We start from the raw sequence: 6,851 nt of genomic DNA on the forward strand, positions 1-6,851 counted from the left end.
AAGTGAGTGAAGAGGCATATGTTTGGTTGACGAAATTAGAAGTTGAAAAATGGACGCTTTATGCTGATGGAGGAAGGAGATGGGGCATGCTCATAACAAACATCTCGGAGTCTTTTCATGGACTCCTCAAATATGCTGGGGGACAACCTGTCACCGCAACGATAAGACTAACTTTCAAGCAGGTCGTGGAGCAATTTGTGGATAGGAGAAGGCAGGCCAGAGCCATATTCATGGAGGACGGAACATGGATGCCAAAGCCCTACAAAAAGATGGAGCACCATAGAAGAAAGGTAGAGGGTCACCGCATGACCGAGTATGACGTCGTTCAACGAGTGTATAAAGTTAAAACGGGTTATTACGACGGTAAAGGAGGAAACAAACATATCGTTACTGAGCGTACAAGATCATGCACTTGTGGTAAGTGGCAAACGTACCACATGCCATGTTCTCATGCAGTCAAGTGCTTTGTGAGAATGGCCAGAAATATAACTGATTATGTGGCGGGAGAATATAAGGTCGTAAATTACCTTAAAGCATATTCCGGCCACTTCCATCCCCTTGGTAATCAAGCTTATTGGCCAGCCGCACCGTTTTCTATGGTTGCGAACAAGGAGCATATATGTAAATTGGGAAAAAACAAGAAAACCCGTTATCCCAATCAAATGGATGTTAGAGAAATACCTTACTCTCGCAAGTGCTCGACATGTAAGCAATTTAGGTATGATAAGCGTTCATGTGGGCAAAACTCCCGTGATGGCAGCACATCTAGAAGTAGAATAGTGTCTAGAACTTGATTTTTTTTAAAGTATATTGTAATTTAATGATGTATTTCATTGCTAATGGAATGAAGTATTTTTCAATTATTATGAACCTCTCGTATTGAATGAATTATTTTTAAATATTATATTTATTTTTGCATATTCAAAAGGTGCGGATTACACAATACATTAACAAAATAAAAAAGACATAAAAGAAAAAAACAACCTAATACAAAGCAGAGTAATTTTTTCTTTTATATCTTTCTTGAACCAGAAAAGTACTTTCATAGCTTTGGGAGTAAAACAATAGAGATTAATGAAAACCCTATAAAATATGACACTTAAACCTAAATATAACAAGTTTTCAAACTTATTTCGGAGCTCTTTACAACCCCTAAAACGACGATCCAAATGTATATGTATACTTGATGCAATGAACCGATATTATTGTACGCTAAAAAAAAATATTAAGTTCTATATAAAATATTTGTATTCCGACGTTTTGAAACATGACTAATATTCGGTCAAAGTACGAAAAAAAACTTAAAGATAACAAGTTTCCAAACTTACTTCGAGACACTTTACAACCCCTAAAACGACGATCCAAACATATATGTATACTTGATGTAATGAGCCGACATTATTTTACGCTAAAAAAATATTAAGTTCTATATAAAATATTTACATTCCGGTGTTTTGAAACTTGACTAATCTTCAGTCAAAGTACGGAAAAAAGCTTAATTTTGAGTTTGATTTCAAAAGAATAAAGGTTGGGATCGGGGGAAAGAGAATTTCACGCACAAATTCTATGCGTGAAGGCTAGTTTGGTTTTTTTTTTTTAAAGGGTTAGTTTGATTTCAAAAGTTATTTTTTGGGTTAAAAAAGTTCCGGACTCTTTGAATTTCAGATGAAAAATCAAAACTATCTGTTGTGAAGGTTGAGAGGTGGCTTTGTTAAAGCCTTGAGGTGGCAAAGCACGCACCAAATAACATAGGTCATTCCTTTACAAAAGTAAGGTCTCATCACAAAAAATTGATTTGATACTAGAGCGTGGGGCTAGCTTTTCCCTTATACTTTGTCCATTTTAATTTACGTGATATTATTTTCTTAAATCTTCTTAAAAAGAACGATACCTTTTAATATATGTGGAAATAATTTAATTTTCGTTTTTTCATCACTTTTTATGATATGCTTTTATGGTAATTAGCCACACAAATGTCATGATATATTCTTGGTGAAGCTAGCTAATGAATAAGCTAGCTAAGTAGGTGTGAATGAGAAATAGAGGGAAAATGGACATTTGGAGAAGTAATTTTTATAAGTGCTCTTTCTCCCACACTGGTGGTAGAAAGTAACATTTGTGTGCTTATATATAGAAACACTTCTTCTAGCTCTTAAAGAGTTGAGAAGAGGGTCTCCCCTCGCACCATCGTCGTCGCTCGGCTTCGGCTTCGGTCAAATGATTGATTGATAATATTTTTAGACTAAATTTATTTTATTCATTTTCCATTTCTGGAATTTTTTTTGTCACTAAAAAATAGTTCTTTTTTTCCCGTGGCCTTTCTGAACAGACACCATACCTGTTGTGAACAGGTATTTCACAGGTTATAAATACTGAGGCAATGCTTCATTTTTCAACCACTGAAATTTTCAAAATTCTGCCATCTGCATTCTGCATAATTCTTACAAAACAAAAACTGAGTTTGTGTCTTGTGTGATTCGTTGCCATCTTTGAGTTCGCATGAAGTCAAAGGCGTTTGAGGTACCGCTACATCTTTGACAGGTTTATCCGTTTTATCCTAGAAGGAAGTAATCCTTAACCTCGGGTACTTGAGGGGATTAAATTCTTTAAGGACACACAATGAATTCTATGGACTCGGATATTTATTTTCTAAATATAATTTTTTCGTTTTTAGTTTCGGGTTTACTATTTTCGTCACTTTCTTTTCTCAGCTTATTGAGATATTAGTTTCTGCTTTCAATATTGTTTTACTAACAACGTTTATTGTTTTGAGCACGTTTGGACAACAATATTAAGAATTTAATATATATATATATATATATATATATATATATATATATATATATATATATATATATATATATGTATATATACTATGTTCATTTCTACTTCTAAGTTACTACTCGATTTAAAGAATATAAAAACTTTATCGAGTTAGTAAATTCGATCTAAAGAATATCAAAACTTTGCCGAAGTTAGTAAATGGTGTTGGTTTGAACAAATAAAATCTTCGCTGATTTTCATTGTTTCTAAGAAATAAAAGCATTTTTCCAGAAATAAAAAAGTTACTCTTTTCATAAATAAAAGGCACTTTTCGATATAAAACGAAAAAAAAAAAGTTACTTTTTGGAGACTAAAATCATCAGATTTTCTACTCCAGTTTGAGATTAAAGTTTTCGTAACTTTCTACTCATTTGGAGACTAAAATCTTTGGATTTTCTACTCTGGTATTGAGATTAAAGTTTTCATAACTTTATACTAAATTGGTTACTTGATTTGAAGATATAAAAACTTCATCAAGTATATATATATATATACGGTTTGAAGATATAAAAACTTCCCCGATTTTTTAATCCTGGTTATGTTTTTTCAAATAGATATGGGAGACCAAACTGCAAATGTGACTACTACTGGTACTGGAACAACAACCCCTGTCATTGGCTCTATGAGCAATGTTACTAGTTCTAGTCGTTCTGCTCCGTAACAAGACCGCAACCGTCGGAGAAGCCCGGAAAATTTGCTGGAATTAATTTTAAAGGATGGCAACAGAGAATGTTTTTCTATTTGACCACCCTGAGTTTGCAAAGGTTCATAAGGGAAAATGCTCCAGTTCCTGAAGAAGGAATACCGGACAACGAGCGCTTCGTGGTTATCGAGGCTTGGAAGCATTCAGATTTTTGTGCAAGAACTACATCCTTAGTGGTTTAGAGAATGATTTGTACAATATCTACAGTACTGCAAAAACTTCAAAGGAGTTATGGGATGCTCTTGAGAAGAAGTATAAAACTGAAGACGCATGTTTGAAAAAGTTTGTAGTTGCAAAATTTTTGGACTATAAAATGATGGACAATAAATCTGTTAGAACTCAAGTCCAAGAGCTTCAAGTCCTTATCCATGATCTCCTTACTGAAGGTATAATTCGTGCTAATACGTTTATTGCAAGTATTAACTATACCATTACTTACAAGTTTAATATTGAAGGAATGATAATTAATGAGGCGTTTCAAGTGGCTGCTATGATTGAAAATTTTGCCTCCTTCGTGGAGAGATTTTAAAAACTGCCTGAAACACAAACGCAAGGAAATGACTCTTGAAGATCTTGTGATTCGTTTAAAGATCGAGGAAGATAACAAAGCTGCAGAGAGGAAGGTTCGCAGTAATTCAACAATATCAGGTGCAAATATTGTTGAGACTGCTCAACCGAAGTCCAGCAAGAGGAAGAAATCATCCGGCCGACGAACAATTCTAATAAGAAAAAGTTCAAAGGAGGCTTCAAGGACAATTGTGGCGAAATTGGACATAAATCTGGGTGTCGTGCCCCAAGAACCAGAAGAAAAAAATCAAGCAAACATAATTGAGAAGAATGAAGAAGAAGAAGAACATTGTGAAGAACATTGTGTGCAATGTTCTCCAAATGCAGTTTGGTTGGAAATCCAACAGATTGGTGGATTGATTCTGGTGCTACATGCCATGTCTGCTCCAACAAAGAGATGTTTATCTCATATGCTCCAGCAGGGCCCGAAGAAACAATCTTTATGGGAAATTCTGCAACAGCTAAGGTTGAAGGCGTTGGGAATATTACTCTCAAAATGACTTCGGGCAAGACATTGACTTTGAAGAATGTTCTTCATGTTCTAGAAATCAAAAAGAACTTAGTTTCTACCGGACTTCTAGCGAAGAATGGTTTTAATGTGTTTATGTATCTTACAAAGTTGTTATAAGTAAAAACGATATGTACGTGGGAAAAGGTTACCTCACCGAGGGCCTTTTCAAACTTAATGTAATTGCTATCACTAATAATAAAGTTGAGGTTTCATCTTACTTGCTTGAGTCAAATTCTTTACGGCATGAACATTTGGGACCTGTTAATTTTAAAACTTTGCGGAAAATGATCAACTTGGAAGTATTGCCTAAGTTTGAATGCAACAAATCAAAATGTCAAATTCGTGTCGAGTCTAAATATTCTAAGCATCCTTACAACTCTGTTGAAAGGAATACTAATCCGTTAGACTTAATTCATACGGACATTTGTGATATGAAGTCAATACCATCTCGCGGTGGAAAGAAGTATTTCATAACTTTTATTGACGATTGTACGCGATATTGCTATGTTTACTTACTTAATAGTAAAGATGAAGCAATAGATGCATTTAAGCAATATAAAAATGAGGTTGAAACACAACTCGACAAGAAGATCAAAATGATACGAAGTGATAGGGGTGGTGAATATGAATTTCCTTTCGAAGAAGTTTGTTTGGAATATGGCATCATTCATCAAACAACTGCTTCCTACACGCCACAATCCAATGGGATTGCGGAAAGAAAGAATCGAACTTTAAAGGAGATGATGAATGCTTTATTAATAAGTTCTAGATTACCACAGAACTTTTGGGAGGAAGCTTTACTTACAGCTAACCGAATACTTAACCGAGTACCCCATAGCAAAACACAGTCCATTCCATATGAAGTATGAAAAGGAAAAAAACCCAACTTGAAATACTTTAAAGTGTAGGGGTGTTTGGCAAAGGTGCAGGTTCCCAAACCCAAGAGGGTAAAAATAGGACCCAAAACAGTTGACTGTGTTTTCATTGGATATGCCACAAATAGTAAAGCATATCGATTTATGGTGTACAAATCAGAGAGTCCTGATATTCATACTAATACGATAATAGAATCAGATAATGCTGAATTTTTTGAAACTATTTATCCGTATAAAGGTGAATGTGAATCATCTGGGGAAGGATCTAAAGGACCACGGGAAGAATCAAAGGAAAATACATCAAGTAATGAAAATCCAAGGTGCAGTAAACGTCAAAGGATATCTACATCTTTTGGATCAGATTTTCTAACATTTTGTGTTAGAAGATGAGCCTCAAAATTTTAAAGAAGCTATGATTTCTTCGGAAGCTCAATATTGGAAAGAGGCAGTCAATAGTGAAATTGAATCCATATTAAACAACCATACATGGGAGTTGGTTGATCTTCCACTCGGGAACAAACCTTTAGGTTCCAAATGGATATTCAAAAGGAAGATGAAAGATGATGGTACTATTGACAAATATAAGGCAAGACTTGTTGTCAAAGGATTCAGACAACGAGAAGGTCTTGATTATTTTGACACATACTCACCGGTAACAAGAATAACATCTATTCGGGTGTTAATATCTTTAGCCGTTGTGTCTGGACTTGAAATCCATCAAATGGACGTTAAGACAGCTTTCTTAAATGGAGATTTAGATGAAGAAATCTACATGGAACAACCGAAGGGTTTGAAGTTCCCGGGAAAGAAAAGAAAGTATGTTGACTTGTTATGTCTCTGTACGGACTAAAACAAGCACCCAAACTATTATACCCCTTTTCAACCGGGTTAAATTAGAGTACAACATATTGGTGATTCCTAAATTAATTAACTAATTTAAGGAGTCGCCACCTATTAATGTAAAGGTGAATTAGGACAAGTATTAATTATTTAAATTTAACTCCATTTAAAGTCTACTAAACCTAAGATTCTAGATAAGGATTCAATTAATCTAAATGGAAGGTGTTAAGCACCCATTGAGATCCGTATTAAAATGGTTAACCGACTGAGCTTAGAGTAATTAAAATAAGGCTAGTAAAGTCATGAAAACTTTATATGCTAAAATGTAAGTTACATTCTGAAGGAAGATTTTACCATCGAATTAAAAAAACTTGACTTTAAAAGTACACTTGAAACAAAGTGGGCAAAGAAAACAACACTTTTCAGAGAAAGCTAGACTTTTAAACCTTCTAACAAAAGGAATACACAACTTATTTCCAAATATTCTTGACTCAAAGTTGGTGGAAAAAGGATTACCACATCTAAATTATAA

This window comes from Lycium ferocissimum, chromosome 8, assembly GCF_029784015.1.
Source record: "Lycium ferocissimum isolate CSIRO_LF1 chromosome 8, AGI_CSIRO_Lferr_CH_V1, whole genome shotgun sequence".
NCBI lineage: Eukaryota > Viridiplantae > Streptophyta > Magnoliopsida > Solanales > Solanaceae > Lycium > Lycium ferocissimum.